Source organism: Eschrichtius robustus, chromosome 3 (assembly GCF_028021215.1).
Source record: "Eschrichtius robustus isolate mEscRob2 chromosome 3, mEscRob2.pri, whole genome shotgun sequence".
Taxonomy (NCBI): Eukaryota; Metazoa; Chordata; class Mammalia; order Artiodactyla; family Eschrichtiidae; genus Eschrichtius; species Eschrichtius robustus.
In genome coordinates, this window is record NC_090826.1 from 114,960,006 (window position 1) to 114,976,822 (window position 16,817).

Consider the following 16,817-nt stretch of genomic DNA (forward strand, 5'->3'; position numbering starts at 1 on the left):
GAAGACTTGGCCTGCCCAGGGCTGAGACCAAAAGAGAGGTTTTCTCAGGAATACTAAGTTTGGCTTTGATCTTACAGTTGTACACTGTCACAGTAGCCCCAAGGAAGACATCTGAGAAACAGCTTTTTCAAAGAGCAGGATGCATTAGTAAATTAGAAAAAAGGAAGTGGAAGTACCCATCCTCAACTACTAATCAAAGTTTCCTGCCCAGTGATCAAAGTGAAAAAATAAATGTTAGGGTTTTTAAAAAGCTCATATCCTTGACCCCACATTTCTATTGCTTGGAAAATACCTTAAGGGAAGTATGGAAGATAGCTCTAAAATAATGTTATTGTGACATTATTCATAATAGGCAAAACACTTGAAGCAACATAATGGGACTGCTTAAGAATATTCTGATACATCTAAACAATGACATAAAATGCAGACATTAAGAATGAGATAAACTTGCACATATAAGAAGGCAAGACAACCTTGATTAATGTGAAGAGAAAAAAGTGAGGAGTAGATTGGTATTTGTAGTATTATCACATTGGGGTAGATGTAAAAAATAGAGTACGTGTGTATATAAACTGACAAAGTATCCTTTTTCATTTCCTGGAAAGTATATCTAAAATAGTGGTTATATTTGAAGAACTATGGATAGGAAGGAGACATTTTATTTTATGTCTTTCTATACTGTTTAACTTTTAAAAAATTACTATGTTTGTGAATTGCTTTTATAACTTTTTAAAACTCAAGTTTCCATCCTGGTATATTGACAGCAAAGATCCCTAAGACATTAGCTGCCATGAGAAATGCCAGTTCCTTATTTTTAAATAGTTTTCCCCACCCTTTCTTTCTGGGTCCATACCTTGGTCTTCTTAAGGGACATTTAATCTCATATCTGCAAATGCATATCACCTTACATACATTACGTTATATCCTACCTACTTCATTCTGAGATAAGAAAAGCATATAAGGGTAAATAGAGATTATTCCATCTCAGTCCAGCAGGAGGACCTCAAGGGAACAAAGAGCTTTTACTTGCTTTTGAAGCTAATACAAATAGCTCTGCTACATATATTCTTGTATAGGTCTCTCGGTGCATGTGGGCACGCATATCCGTTGAATATATACCTGGGAGTAGAATTCCTGGCTCTTAAAATTATTTTAGAATGCTCAGTTTAGAAGGTACTGCTAAGTTATTTTGGAAAGTGGTTGTGCTAATTCCTACCTTATCAACCAGTGTGTGAGAGTTCTTGTTGCTGTAAAATATTTACTGATATTGGTATTATAATCTTGTAAAATTTAGCCACTGTGCTAGGATTATCTTAATGCAGTTTTAATTTTCATGTCCCTGGTGAATTATGCAATTGAGCATCTTTTCATGTTCTAATTGGTGAATTGGATATTCTTTTAATCTCTCTGGTCATTTTTTCTTTTCTTGCCTTAAAATACAAATTTTATTTCATCTGGCTTGCAATTTTTCTTTTGTGATATCATTGTCTGGTTTTGGTATCAGTGTGATACTGGTCTCATAAAATGACTTCAGAAGTGTTCTTTCCTCTGCAATTTTTTGGAATAGTTTGAGAAGGATAGGCGTTAAGTCTTCTCTAAATGTTTGGTAGAATTCACCTGCGAAGCCATCTGGTCCTGGACTTTCGTTTTTTGGGAAATTTTAAATTACTGATTCAATTTTATTACTGGTAATTGGTCTGTTCATATTTTCTATTTCTTCCTGGTTCAGTCTTGGGAGATTTTATCTTTCTGAGGATTTGTTCATTTCTTCTAGGTTGTCTATTTTATAAGCATATAGTTTTTTGCGGATGAAATGATACTACAGGGAGAAAATCCTAAAGATGCCACCAGAAAACTACTAGAGCTCATTAATGAATTCAGTAAAGTTGCAGGATACAAAATTAATATACAGAACTCTGTTGCATTTCTATATACTAACAACAAACTATCAGAAGAAAAATCAAGGAAACAATCCCATTTACCATCAAATCAAAAAGAATAAAATACCTAGGAATAAACCTACCTAAGGAGGTAAAAAGCCCGTATACAGAAAATTATAAAACACCAATGAAACAAATTGAAGATGACACAAGTGGTTGGAAAGCTGTACCATGTTCTTGGACTGAAAGAATTAATATTGTTAAAATGACCATACTAGCCCAAGGCAATCTACAGATTCAATGCAATTCCTATCAAAATACCAATGGCATTTTTTTCCCCAGACCACAACAAATAATTTTAAAATTTGTATGGAAACACAATAGACCTTGAAGAGCCAAAACAATTTTGAGAAAGAAGAACAGAGCTTCCAAACAGCTTGAAGCTAGGTACTGAGATACTTCTCTTAGGAACTCTAAGAGGTCTTGGCACATCCTCAAATACTGGGAGCATTTTAAAATATAATAGGCTGTTTGAAGAAGCACAAAGATTTGAGAGATGACAAAGAGCTGGAGCAGGGTTGAATGATAAGTTTTATCTCCTACATGTGGCCACTCTTCAATATTGGGAGAGGTCTTCATTTCATCTACTGTATACAAACCATAACAGAGTCAAGCAAAATAAAGAAACAGAGGAATATATTCCAAATAAAAGAACAAGATAAAACCTAGAAAGAAAAAAACCTTAATGAAATAGAGATAAGTAGTTTACCTGATAAAATGTTCAAAGTAATGGTCATAATGATGCTTACTGACCTGGGGAGAAGAATGGATGGACACAGGAAAACTTCAACAAAAAGAGGGAAAATATGAGAAAGTACCAAATAGAAATCACTGCTGAAGAATACAATAACTGAACTGAAAAATACACTAGACAGATTCAACAGCAGACTAGATGAAGCATAAAAGAGGATCAGTCAACTTTAAGACAAGGCAGTAGAACTCACCCAATCAGAGCAGCAAAAAATAAATTGATTAATTTTTTTTTTAAAGTGAAGATAGCTTAACGAGCTTATGAGGCAAAACCCAATGGACACACACTCAACTTATAGGTGTCCCAGAAGGAGAGGAGAGATAGAAAATAACAGAAATCTTGAAGAAATAATGGACAAAAACTTCCCTAACCTGAGTAAAGAAATAGACATCCAGATCCAGGAAATTCTGAGTTTAAATAAGATGAATCCAAAGAAACCTACACCAAAACACATTATAATTAAAATGTCAAAATTAAAGACAGAGAGAGAATATTAGAAAGCAGCAAGAGTGAAATATTTTGTTATGTACAAAGGAACACTCATAAGACTATCAATAGATTTTTCAGCAGAAACTTTGCAGACCAGAAGGGAGTGGAATGATATATTCAAAGTGTTGAAACAAAGAATAAAAAATCCAACAAGTAATACTCTACCCAGAAAAGTTATCAGGTAGAATTTAAGGAGAGAGAAAGAGTTTTCCATACAAGCAAAAGCTAAAGGAGTTTTCACCACTAAACTGGCCTAACAAGAAGTGTTAGGAGGACTTATTTAAACTGAAAAAAAAAAAAGGTTAATTTCTAACAAGAAAACATATGAAAGAAAACATTTCACTGGAAAGGTAAATATATAGTAAATGTAGTGGTTTAGTCACTTATAAAACTAGTATAAAGATTAAAAGACAAAAGCAGTAAAAACAACTATTACAATCATTAGTTAAGGGATACACAAGACATAAAGATATAAACTGTGAGGTGGAAAGTAAAAATGTTGAGATATAGGGATCAAACTTATGTTGTTATCAATTTAAAACAGAATGTTATGTTATTATACGAAAGCCTCCTGGTAACCATAAAGCAATCCTTTAGTAAATACCAAAAGAGAGAGAGAGAGAGAGAGAGAGAGAGAGTAATATAAGCATAACAGTAAATTTAAAAAGTCATCAAATCACAAAGGAAGAGAACAAGATTTGTTCTCTTTGTTTGAATAAGTGGTGCTGGGAAACTGGAGAGCTACATGTAAAAGGATGAAATTAGTACACTTTCTCACACCATATACAAAATTAAACTCAAAATGGATTAAAGACCTAAATGTAATATGTGAAAAAGCTCTTAGGAGAGAACATAGGCAAAACACTCTTTGACATCAATTGTAGCAATAGTTTTATGGCTCAGTCTCCTAAGGGAAAAGAACCAATAGCAAAAATAAACAAATGGGACCTAATTAAATTTAAAAGTTTTTGCAAAGCAAAGGAGACCATCAACAAAATGAAAAGATAACCTACTGAACGGGAGAAAATATTTGCAATAAGCTCATACAACTCAACATCAAAAACAAACAAACAAACAAAAAACAGAATTAAAAATGTGCAGAAGAATTCAATACACATTTTTCCAAAGAGGAAATGCAGATGGTCAACAGGCACACCACTAATCATCAGGAAAATGAAAATCAAAACCACAATGAGATATCACCTCACACATGTCAGAATGGCTATCATCAAAAAGAAGACAAATAACAAATGTTGGCGAGGATGTGGAGAAAAGGGAACCCTCGTACACAGTTGGTAGAAATGTAAATTGGTGTAGCCACTGTGGAAAACAGTATGGAGGTTCCTCAGAAAACTAAAAATTGAACTACCGTGTGATCCAGTAATTCCACTCCTGGGTATACATCTAAAAAAACCAAAAACACTAATTCAAAAAGATACATGTGCCCCAATGTTCACAGCAGCATTATTTACAATAGGCAAGATACGGAAGCAACCTATGAATGAATAAAGAAGATGTAGTATATATATTGAATATATATATATATATATATAATGGAATATTACTCAACCAAAAAAAAGAATGAAATTCTGCCATTGCAGCAACATGGATGAACCTAGAGGGTACTATGCTTAGTGAAATAAGTCAAACAGAGAAAGATAAATACTGTATGTCATCACTTATATGTGGAATCTAAAAACAAAACAAGCAAATATAACAAAACAGAAAAAGACTCACACCTATAGAGAACAAAGTAGTGATTACCAGTGAGGAGAGGGAAGGTGGGGGGGGGGGCAAGATTGGGGTAGGGAATTAAGAGATACAAACTGCTATGTATAAAATAAATAATTATATTCTACAGCATAGGAAATGTAGCCACTATTTTGTAATAACTGGAAATGGAGTATAATCTATAAAAATATTGAATAAGTATGTTGTATACCAGAAACCAATATAATATTGTAAGTTAACTATGCTTCAATTAAAAATAATTATAATTTAAACTGGTACACTCTTACAGAGACACCAAAGGTGATTTTAAAATTTATCTGAAAGATATTTAAATTTCTAAAAAATTACGAAGGTTGTTTAGGATGAAAAACTAACCCTTGTAAATTTGGTGTGATAAACTTAAAAGAACAAACATGTTTGGAAACACATCAATGATTGTAATTTAATTTTGTTGAACATATAATTTCACTTGCTTGTATATTTAAATATTTTGTAGCTAAAATATTCACTTAATGAATAAAAATAATATAAAATTTGGAAAGTCTATTAAAAAAAGAAGAGTGCAAGAGAAGAAAAAAAGGAACACAGAAGAACTACAAAAACAACTAGAAAAGAATTAACAAAGTGGCAATATGTACATACCTATCAATAGTTACTGTAAATGTAAATGGACTAAATGCTCCAACCGAAATACACAGAGTGACTGACTGATAAGAAAGCAAGACCCATATATATACTGCCTACAAGAGAGTCATTTTAGATGTAAGGACACACACAGACTCAAAGTGAAAGGATGAAATAAGACAGTCTACGCAAACGGAACCAAAAGAAAGCTGGAGTAGCTATACTTATATCAGAAAAAATAGGCTTTAAAACAAAGACTGTAGTAAGAGACAAAGATGGGCATTACATAATGATAAAGGGGTCAATCCAACAAGAGAATATAACATTTATAAATATTTGTGCATCCAACATAGGAGCATCTAAATATATAAAGCAAATTTTAACAGACCTAAAGGGAGGAATAGACAGTAATAGTTGTAGGGGATTTTAATGCCCCACTTACATAAATGAATAGATCAACCAGAAAGAAAATTAATAAGGAAACATCTGCCTTAAAGGACGTGTTAGCCAGATGGACTTAACAGATATATACAGAATGTCACACCCAAAAATAACAGAATGCACATTCTTCTCTAGGGCTCATGGAATATTTTCCAGGATAGATCATATGTTAGGCTACAAAACAAGTTTTAATAAATTTATGATAATTAAAATCATATCAAGTGTCTTTCTGAACACAATATTAAAACTAGAAATTAATTACATGAAGACAACAAAAATTCACATATGTGGAGATTAAACAACATACTACTGTGCTTGCTTCGGCAGCACATATACTAAAATTGGAATGATACAGAGAAGATTAGCATGGCCCCTGTGCAAGGATGACATGCAAATTTGTGAAGCATTCCATAGTTTTAAAACAAAGAAACCAATCCAAAAACGGGCAGAAGACCTAAACAGACATTTCTCCAAAGAAGATATACAGATTGCCAACAAACACATGAAGGGATGCTCAACATCACTAATCATTAGAGAAATGCAAATCAAAACTACAATGAGGTATCACCTCACACCAGTCAGAATGGCCATCATCAAAACATCTACAAACAATAAATGCTGGAGAGGGTGTGGAGAAAAGGGAACCCTCTTCCACTGTTGGTGGGAATGTAAATTGATACCACCATTATGGAGAACAGTATGGTGGTTCCTTAGAAAACTAAAAATAGAACTACCATACGACCCAGCACTCCCACTACTGTGCATATACCCTGAGAGAACCATAATTCAAAAAGAGTCATGTACCACAATGTTCATTGCAGCTCTATTTACAGTAGCCAGGACATGGAAGCAACCTAAGTATCCATTGACAGATGAATGGATAAAGAAGATGTGGCACATATATACAATGGAATATTACTCAGCCATAAAAAGAAACAAAATTGAGTTATTTGTAGTGAGGTGGATGGAGTTAGAGTCTGTCATACAGAATGAAGTAAGTCAGAAAGAGAAAAACAAATACCGTATGCTAACGCATATATATATGGAATCTAAAAAAAGAAAAAAAAATGGTTCTGAAGAACCTAAGGGCAGGACAGGAATAAAGACGCAGATGTAGAGAATGGACTTGAGGACAAGGGGAGGGGGAAGGGTAAGCTGAGACGAAGTGAGAGAGTGGCAAGGACATATGTACACTACCAAATGTAAAATAGATTGCTAGTGGGAAGCAGCCGCATAGCACAGGGAGATCAGCTCAGTGCTTTGTGATCACCTAGAGGGGTGGGATAAGGAGGATAGGGAGGAGATGAAAGAGGGAGGAGATATGGGGATATATGTACACATATAGCTGATTCACTTTGTTATAAAGCAGAAACTAACACACCATTGTAAAGCAATTATACTCCAATAAAGATGTTAAAAACAACAACAACAAAACCCACAACATACTACTGAGCAATCAGTAGATCAGAGGGAAGTCAAAAGAGAAATAAAAAACTCTGAGACAAACAAAAATTGAAATGTACCAAAATTTGTGGGATAGAGCAGTTCCAAGTTCTACACCCACAAATCAGTCATGTGATATACCACATTAACAAAATGAAGGTTAATAAGCTCAATAAATGAAGAAAAAGCTTTTGAAATAATTCAACATTCATTTATGATAAAAACTGTCAACAAAGTTGGCATGGAAAAAGTACCTCAACATAATCAAGGTCATATATGACAAGCCCACAGCTAACATCATACTCAACACTGAAAAGCTGAAAGCCTTCCTCTATGATCAGGAGCTCGACAAGGATGCCCACTCTCTCCACTTTTATTCAATATGGTATTGGAAGTCCTAGCCAGAGCAAATAGTCAATAAAAAGAAATAAAAATGTGTCCAAATTGGAAAGGAAGAAATAAATCTTTTACTCTTTACAGATGGCATGATATTATGTATAGAAAATCCTAAAGACTTAATCAAAAAACTGTTAGAAATAATAAATGAATTCAGTAAAGTTTCAGGATACAAAATCAATATACAAAAACCTGCTGCATTTCTATACCCTAATAAACTAAACTATCAGAAAGAGAAATAAAGAAAACAGTCCCATTTACAACTGCATCAAAAATAAAATACTCAGGAATAATTTTAACCAATTAGGTGAAAGACCTGTATATTTAAAAGTTCAAGTACTAATGAAGGAGATTGAAAATGAAACAAACATATGGAAATATATACCATATTTATGTACTGGCAGAATCAGTATTTTTATTTTATTTTAAATTTGTATTGGAGTATAGTTGATTTACAATGTTGTGTTAGTTTCACATGTACAGCAAAGTGAATTAGTTATATATATATATATATATATATATATATATATATATATATACGTACGATATTTGTCTTTCTGTGTCTGACATACTTCATTCAGTATGACAATCTCCAGGTCCATCCATGTTGCTGCAAACGACATTATTTTGTTCTTTTTCACGGCTGAGTAATATTCCATTGTGTATATGTGTATATATATATATATATATCTCACATCTTCTTTATCCATTCATCTGTTGATGGACATCTAGGTTACTTCTATGTCCTGGCTATTGTAAATAGTGATGCAATGAACATTGGGGTGCAGGTATCTTTTCAAATTATGGTTTTCTCTGGGTATATGCTTAGGAGTGAGATTGCTGGGTCATATGTTAGTTCTATTTTTAGTTTTTTAAGGAACCTCCATACTGTTGCCCATAGTGGCTATACAAATTTACATTCCCACCAAACAAAGTAGGAAAGTTCCCTTTCCTCCACACCCTCTCCAGCATTTGTTGTTTGTAGAGTTTCTGATGATGCCCATTCTAACCAGTGTGAGGTGATACCTCATTATAGTTTTGATTTGCATTTCTCTAATTTTTAGTGATGTTGAGCAGCTTTTCATGTGCCTCTTGACCATCTGTATGCCTTCTTTGGAGAAATGTCTATTTAGGTCTTCTGCCCATTTTTTGATTGGGTTGTTTGTTTTTTTGATATTGAGCTGTATGACCTGTTTGTATATTTTGGAGATTAATCCTTTGTCCGTTGATTCATTTGCAAATATTTTCTCCCATTCTGAGGGTTGTCTTTTTGTTTTGTTTATGGTTTCCTTTGCTGTGCAAAAGCTTTTAAGTTTAATTAGATCCTATTTGTTTATTTTTGTTTTTATTTTCATCACTGTAGGAGGTGGGTCAAAAAAGATCCTGCTGTGATTTATGTCAACGAGTGTTCTGCCAGTATTTTTAAAATGTTCATACCACCCAAAGCAATCTATAGATTCAATGCAATCCCCATCAAAATTCCAATGGCATTTTCATAGAAATTGAACAAATACTCCCAAAATTTGTATGGAACCACCAAAAACCCTGAATAGCCAAAGCAACCTTGAGAAAGAAGAACAAAGCTAGAGGCATTACACTCCCTGATTTCAAATTATATTGTAGAGCTATAGTAATTAAAACAGCATGGTTTTGAAGTGGGACTTCATCATAATAAAAAGTTTCTGTTCTGTGCAGCAAAGGAAACCATCAACAAAATGGGAAGGTAATCTACAGAGTGGGAGACAATATTTTCAAATCATATATCTGATAAGGAGCTAATATCCAAAATGTATAAAGAATTCATACAACTTAACAGCAAAAAAAAAAAAAAAAAAATCCAATTTAAAAATGGGCAGAAGATCAGAATAGACATTTTTCCAAAGAAGACACACAAACAGCCAATAGGTATCTGAAAAAGTGCTGAACATCACTGATCATCAGGGAAATGTAAATCAAAACCACAATGAGATCTCACCTCACACCTATCAGGATAGGTATTATCAAAAAGACAAGAAAAAACATGTTGGTGAGGATGTGGAGAAAAGGGTAGAACTACCATATGATTCAGCAATTCCACTTCTGGGCATTTATTTGAAGGAAATAGAAACACTACCTCAAAAATATATGCACCCGTATGTTCACTGCAGTATTATTTACAATAGCCAAGATATGAAAACAACCTAAGTGTCCATCGATGGATAAATAGCTAAAGAACTTGTGGTACATACGCACGGTGGAATATTATTCAGCCACAAAAAAAGACGAAATCTTGCCATTTGTGACAACATGTGTAGACCTCAGGGGCATTATACTAAGTGATATAAGTCAGACAGGGAAAGACAAATACCATGTGACCTCTCTTAGGTGTGGAATCTGAAAGAGGCAGGGGGTTTGGGGTGGTAGAAATAAGGGAATGAAAAGAAAAAAGGAAAACAATGTACAGGTCTTTTTGTAAGCAGCCTTTGGCAGGAAAGAGCTCTTTGCAGGAAGTCCCTTTTGTCTTGTCACTAAACTTAAACCAGGCACCCCTATGCTGTACTCATCTCTAGCCCTAGCACAACTTTCAAATCTTTTGATCACACAATACCTTGCTTAACCTGTTGGTTCTTTCTGTGGGTCAAAGAAGTAGAAATGAAGAATAAGTAATTAACAGATGACCAGATCTCTTCCTTAGCTTCCCCTTCAGTAATCTTGTGAACAAACTGTGTGAACAAGACAGTATCAAAAGAAAGATCACAAGAATTTGACAATTCTGGGGGATGGCAATGACTCTGACCCCCTATCTCAATGATTAACTGAGATAACTTCCCCTTTTCCCTTTAAAACTTTCATGGCTGAGCAGAATCTTGGGAGGCGGTTTTTGGGGAACACTGAGTCCACCATCTCCCCAGACGGCCGGCATTCTGATTAAAAGCAACTTTCCTTTCTACCAACATTTGCCTCTCTTGAGTATTGATTTTTGAGTGGTGAGCAGCTGGACCTGATTTGGTAATACTTTAAGAAAATTGTAAAATTTATTGATAAATGGAGAGTTATATCATATTTGTGGATAGCAACACAATAACATAATGACCTTAAATCTTACCACATTAATCAACAAATTCAAGATGAAAAAAAGAAAGAAGAGAAGTAACAGAAGTTTAAGGAGGGTGGAAGGGAGTGACCTGGACACCCAATAACCCTTCTCTAGTAACATCCTGATGAGTTAAGTATAAATGAATCAGAAAGAAATGGATTTTTTCCCTTGAAATACACATGAGTTTAAATACCAGCGAAAAATATGCTTGGAAAAAATGTTTTGTTAAAACTCCCCCTCCCCCAAAAAGTTTCATTGAAGATGGAGTTTTGTTTTTCACTCTTTTAGTCATTTGTGGTTTGTCTCAGAAAGTAAAATGTGGTAGATATGCTTTTATTCTGAACTGAAAGTGATGTTTATCCTGATAGCTTACCATATAGTGGATGCTTACTGTAATACAATGTCACATCAGGTACTATGTATATATTACTTTATTTAATCGTTGCATCAACACTAAAACAGTTAAACAGTGAAATAACACAGGCAATGTTCTATCAGGTGGGTATTATTGTCCTCATTTTACAGATGAGGAAAACTGAAGCTCAAAGAAATTAAGTACCTTAATTTCAAGTACCTTGTAAGCCCAAAGACTCACAGACAGTAAGTAGACTCACAGACAGTAAGTAGTAGAGTCAGGTCTGGAACCCAGCTCTGTCTGAGAATGAGCATAACCAATTCAATAAAGAGATTCAACAGTCATTAACATTTGAATAGGAATCTAGGTAAAGCATTGTCCTAAAACCATCTGTAGCAGTAACAGTTTCCATGGTTAAATGGTTATCTCAAAGGCAATATTAAGGACCTATTCTGGGTTCCTGATGGCAGGAAATGGAAACTTGGTATTCTGAAGTTTATAAGTAAGCACTGTACTATCTATAACAGTACAGATTAGAACCAAAGGCTTCTGGAGGACAAAGGGAGAGACATATTTAAAGTAGGACGTGAGGAATTAACCACAGTAATCTCATGATCACTGGATAAGCCTTTCAGTTCAAGGGTTCTGTCAATCAATATGGAAAAGGGTTGGAACCTCTCAGGTGCTCTGGCTATAAGCAGCTGGAGGAAAAGTGTCAGATACAGTGATGAGAGAGGATTGACAGAGATGAAGAGGGAGTGTTGGCAGCATAAACAAATCTGGACAAAGGGAGAATTTAAATATTACCATCAGGTCATTTTCCTGAAGGAAAATCTAACCGGCAACGTTCTGTCATGACAGAGAGGTAAAGGAGCACAGGCTCTGTTATCAGAGAGACTCAGAGCTCTGCCACTTACCAGAGGGATGACCTCTAGCAAATTATCAAACTTGATCTCAAGTTTCTTCACCTTTATAAAGGAGACAACACCACCCATCTTACTAGGTTGGTGCCAGCCTATTCAAAACCCAGACCTACATGAAACCAAAATCTGCTGTTCTTTCAAACTTTTATTCGCTTTCTACACTACAGCCTTTTTACCAAATTGCCTTTATTTGTAATTAATGCTTATTAATAATCACTGGGTGAATGCATATATATTTAATAACTCTATTGAAGTATAATTTTCAAACATAAAATTCATTTGTTTTATCACTGCAATCTAATTTTTTTAAAATTTCCACTACCCCAAATATAAACTTGGCACCCATTTGTACTCTCCATTCCCACCCACAGCCCCAGGCAACAGATTACTAATTTACTTTCTTTCTCTATAGATTTGCCTATTCTGAGCATAGAAATTGATTCATACAATATGTGGTCTTTTGTGTCTGGCTTCTTTCACTTAGTATGCTTCCAAGGCTCATCCGTGTTTTAGCATTCATCAGTACTTTGTGAATGTATGCTTTGTTATTTGAATCTTCTTGGCTAGGATAACAAGGTTTGTTAAGAATCTCCTTGAATATTTCACAGTTTCCTTGAGGGCACTACATCAACCTGAGTTTGATAAACAAGAGCAACAGCCAGAGATAATAAAGAAAGAACATGTCTGATATCCCCCGTTAAACTTTCTAGGGTTCTGAGGTGAGATACCCATGCCTGTGGGTCACTTTGCATACTTGCTACCATTTTCCTGACCATGTCCAGAAGGGATATTAGGTCAGATTAGGCTGCTCTTGACCTCTGTCTTTGAATGCTGGACATTCTTTTTGTGTGCTGTGGCTTTGCTACCTTGAACAGGTAGCAAAGAACAAAAGCTCCCCAGCTTTCCAACTTTTTGCTAGTTCTCCAATCTATGTCCATTCCTCCACCTAATTCAACTTCTGAATACCCTCTATTCATTACTTCATATTGATTTTTATTTCTTATTAATTTATCTACCTGGTTACATTTAGAAAAAGTAATCGAAACAGGCACCCATCATTGGGTTTGTCAAGCAAATCTCTCCCCATCTTAAGATACATGCTGGACCTGCCAAGGTGAATCTCTACACAAAGACCCTTCTCCTTTCTGTGGTTTTTTTCCAACTTGGCCATCCCAATACACCAACTGCCTTGTGTTTTCAGACTCTGATCTTTGGCCAGGGAGGAAGCTTGTTGTATGGGAAGAACATTCGTATTCGAATTGGATAGACATGAAACTGAATCTTAGCTCTGTCAGTTACCCTCTGGCGGACTTTGGGCAAACAATTCAAGATTTTGAGTCCCAGTTTTCTCATTTATAAAGCAGGTATTAATTATACTTGCCTTCTAGTTGCTGTCAGCATTAAATGTTTGCAAAGTATATGTCACAAGAACATAGTAGATGCTGCATAAATGGCAGTTATGAAGCTTATTAGCCTGCCACCCTGAACTCAGCCCTTTTTTCCATTCATGTAACCGAGCAGGACCCTATGGGGCTTTCCCATGACAGACCCCTCCCCCATATCCTCAGCTTTAACTCCTCTCCGAAGTACCCAGATAATAGTATCTCATGCATATTTCCTGAGTTTTCAGATGCTAAAAACCACCACCAAAGGGAAGAAATTAACTACTTGGTGATCATGCACACATAGCACACAGACCGCCCTGTTACTTCAACATCAACCAATCAGAGAATTGTGCACGAGCTGATCACATACCCTGTTACCACCCCCATCCCCCAACTTGGCCTTTAAAAATGCTTTGCTGAAGCCCTTTGGGGAGTTCGGGTTTTGGGGTGGGGCATGAGCCACCCGTCTCCTTGCGTGGCCCTGCAATAAACATTTCAGTGCTCCAAACTCTGACGTTTCAGTTTGTTTGGCCTCACTGTGTGTTGGGCTCATGAACTTGTGTTAGGTAACATTCTCCAAGGCTGCCCTCAGCCCGGGGCTTTCAGATCCAATTGCCTTCTAATCCCAGCACTAGCATAATCACAAATTCCAATGACGGGTTCAAATATTTAGTTAGAAAGCATTTAGAAAAAGAGAGAAATTGTTTTGGGCCTGTTTGATTCTGGAAGGTCCATTGGAGAATACCTGTGACTAGCCACTTATGACTTGCTGGAAGCATCACAACTACATCTGCTTTCATGAACATATGACCTGTACAGTCACACAGGACCCTACATTTATAAAGGCCCTGAGCCTGACCTCATACTCTGCTGTTGCTGTCTTGAAATTTCTAATAATTTTATCTTTAAATTGTGTATTGTAAATGAAGTCTGATGGAACAATGGAGTCAGCACATGAGCAGAGAAGATACTTGTTATAGGTGTGTCCACTTTCCTTGCTGCCCAAATGCAAATAGCATTCAAATACCCCAGGAACACAGAATTCCTGTTGGATCCACAATATGTGTGAGTCAGCAAGACTCAAAGGGAGTACAAAGTAAACATATTACATCAATGACTAACAGCCCCGAGAAGCCATGCTTTCCATTTGAACCAGAACTTGCTTTAAACATAGTAAGAAGGCAATCGTGTTCTAAGAAACTTCAACAACCAAGGAACCCTAATATAAGGTACTTCCCTATATTAGCTAATCAAGTAAGCTGAAAATAACGTAAAAGGAAAAGGAAAGATAAGACAATCTCTATATTTCAGTCTTTCCTTACTTGTCAGTAATCTAAAGATAGAAAGTGTTGGCGTAATGTGCTCATATTAAGAAATGAAATTTTAAAAGTTGAGAGTTTTTTTTTTTGCAGAATTTCCACTGTTCTCAAAAGAACAAAATACATATGCGTGAGTGAACTATGAAATACAAATTGTCTAATTTCTGTGGTTCTACATATGAGTAAAATACTCTCACATTTGCAGTTAAAGCTGGTATTGCAAAATATAAAGGTGAAACATAAAATTCATGCTAATGATTTAAAATTTTGTTTTTTCTTTTCTTATAATGACCTTAAATAGCAAATAAAAAGCATCATGACAAGAAGAGGCAGAGACCATGGAAAAAAGAAAAAAAAAAAAGCTTTATATTTTAGTACCTTTAGCATCACTTTTTTTCTCTTGGTTTTTGAACAAAGGGTCTTGCATTTTCACTTTTCACTGGGCCACAAAAGTTATGTAACATCTTGCATCTAGCTCTGCTCTCTTCTTGGTGGTCCTGAATAACTTCCTGGGGAGAACTGGGGCTACTTGTGCTCTTAGGGAAGGAGGCCCTATGCAAATGAGCTGACTTCTTTTCGTAATGAAAATTCTCATTTTTTTAGCCAGAAAATAATAGAAGCCAACTGGTTTGAGGCTTTCCCCTTACCCCTCCAGCTATGTAAATTTCTGAGGTGTTATTTTTCCATGCCTCTGGGAAGTCCGAAGACACAACACATTTTTTGCATAAACATAAATGATATATTTATCTTGGGGTTCCTCTTTCTGAGACTCTTGAACTGATGTTTGTGTGGGGGCTGTTTTTACATCTTATCTCAAGGTCAAGCTTAGCTTTAGAGATTTTATTAAATATAATAAGCAAGAAACTGGGATGGAGCTAATGAGAACAGAAGGCTGATGGTGTGCACAGCAGAATCACCAAATACATAAGATTGAAGTATTGTAGAGATTATCTAGGTAAACATTTTAATGACTCAAGAGTGAAGGCAAGGAATTTCAAATTCTTTAAAAAAAAAAAAAAAAGTCTAGGCCACAAAGTGATTGGCCAGGAGGAGAGAAAGCTGAATGTGAATCTCAAATTTTCTTCAAGTTTTTTTGGTAAATAAAATCCTGGCACGTAAAATGCAACACTGAGAGGAGTTGGGTGAGACTGCACTTATGCCAAGGAGTTTTTTTTTTTTCTTTTGGGTGTGCCCATGTTCCAATAAAACTTTTTTGACAAAAACAGGCAGTGGGCTATATTTGGCCCACAAGCTGTAGTTTGCTATCCCCTGATTTAGAACACCAAAAATAGAGATAGATGTTAGGAGCTTATTGGAGGGAGGACAATTCAGCTGGAAGGAATGTGAGAGCAAAAACATAAGAAAAAATACAGGGAGTAGGGAAGGTTAGGCATTTAATGGTTGGCTAGTATAGGATGGGCCCAAGTCATACAAGATCTGAACCTAAGCTGAAGTCTATAGATTTTATTGTGTAGCTGAGAGAGAATCCATTCATTTTCATGGGACCATTTTAAGTCTTGGGGACCTAGAATGCTCCCAGGATGACTGCTATCTCTGAGAAATTATGGGGGGATTCCAAATCTAGAAACGCTGATTTTGACCTCATCTCTATGTTTTTCTATTTTCTTGCTAACCTCCATTAGCATCTTATAACTCACTCCATTTTGACATATCCCGACGCCAGAATTTATCCAGCTGGAAGAAATAGGAGTGAAACAGAAGGGGAAGTTCTACGTTGGCTGCTGCTTCACTGGACTATGAATCTCAGTGCATGTCATGGAGCTCGAGTGAGAGCAGCTGGTCACCCAGATGTGGGAAGTCAGCTGGCTCCTTGGCCTAGAGAATAGGCCTCCTTCGGGGTATGCATCTCTGCCAAGGAGTTTTTGAACGATACTTCAGTCTGTCTTCATCTATGGCATCGTCATTCCCTTGGATGCCTAAGCC

General features: G+C 35.7%; 1 non-coding gene across 1 annotated transcript; it reads left to right on the forward strand.

Annotated features, from left to right (window-relative positions):
* Window positions 1-6,287: 6,287 nt before the first annotated feature.
* LOC137763260 (U6 spliceosomal RNA) lies at window positions 6,288-6,394 on the forward strand. The gene has a single exon (XR_011073803.1). It is a non-coding gene; the product is annotated as a U6 spliceosomal RNA (small nuclear RNA).
* The last annotated feature ends 10,423 nt before the right edge of the window (window positions 6,395-16,817 follow it).